Source organism: Echinops telfairi, unplaced genomic scaffold (genome assembly GCF_000313985.2).
Source record: "Echinops telfairi isolate 266 unplaced genomic scaffold, ASM31398v2 ScPeMD7_70;HRSCAF=299, whole genome shotgun sequence".
Lineage (NCBI taxonomy): Eukaryota > Metazoa > Chordata > Mammalia > Afrosoricida > Tenrecidae > Echinops > Echinops telfairi.
Window position 1 is genome coordinate 64451536 of NW_022103968.1, and position 1202 is coordinate 64452737.

Consider the following 1202-nt stretch of genomic DNA (forward strand, 5'->3'; position numbering starts at 1 on the left):
TTTTTTTTAAGGTATTTGCAATGAAGAAGTCATTGGCCTTGCAAGATTCTGTCGTGTGGTCTCCAGCTTCATTTCTATCACGAAGGCCATATTTTCCAACTATTGCTCCTTCAGCTTTGTATCCAGCTTTTGAATTCCAATTGCCAGTAATTATCAACACATGTTGATTGCATGTTTATCAACTACAGACTGAAGACTTTAGTAAAATTCAATTGCTTCATCACTAGCATTAGTGGTTGGTATATAAATTTGAATAAAAGTTGTATGATTGGATTTCCTTGTAAATGGATATTATCCATCACAGACAGCATTGTACTTCCAGATCGATCTTGAAATGACTATTTTGACAATGAATGTGATGTCAATCCTCTGAATTTTCATTCCTGGCATAGTAAACCATATGGTTGATTCAAAATGAGCAATCCCAGTGAATGTCAGGTCACTAATGCCTAAGATATTTATCTGTATGCATTCCGTTTCATTTTCACAGATGAGGTGGGAAGAAAGGACTCTGTGGTTGGAGAGAATTAAATATGCAAGGCCCAGATGTAAGGAAAGGACTGGCTTATAGAATGAAAGTGCAAGAAACAGAGACAGAATAAAAGCAGGCGAGGTCACACGATGGACTTTGTTTTGTGCTAAGGAAATTGAACTTCAACCTGTGGACATGAGAACCCATTAAAGGATTTGAAGTTGGTTGATGACAAGTCTTGTTTCTCTTCAGAATATATGGTGGCAAGATCCACATCCCTTAGGAAGTCATGGTAGTAAGACCTTTGAATTTTACCAAAGACTTTATTGGTGATATTTTTTTAGGAGCATAGTCTAGGGTGCAGGTGAGGCAGGAGCCAGATGACTATGGGAGGGAGAGAAGGGTAATAGTTAAAAAGGTGGGCCAGGCATCAAAGAACAAAAAATCATATCATTGTCAATGAGGGAGAGTGTAGAGTGGGGACCCAAAGCTCATCTGTAGGCAACTCGACATCCCCTTACAGAAGGGTCACGGGGAGGAGACAAGCCAGTCAGGGTGCAGTGTAGCAATGATGAAACACAACTTTCCTCTAGTTCTTAAATGCTTCCTCTCCCCCCACTATCATGATCCCAATACTGCCTTACAACTCTGGCTAGACCAGAGGATGTACACTGGTACAGATAGGAACAGGAAGCACAGGGAATCCAGGACGGATGATCCCTTCAGGACC

At 40.8% G+C, this 1202-nt stretch overlaps 1 pseudogene; it reads left to right on the plus strand.

Moving 5' to 3' along the window:
* LOC101640254 overlaps positions 1–1202 on the plus strand; it is a 10530-nt pseudogene that overhangs the window by 784 nt on the left and 8544 nt on the right.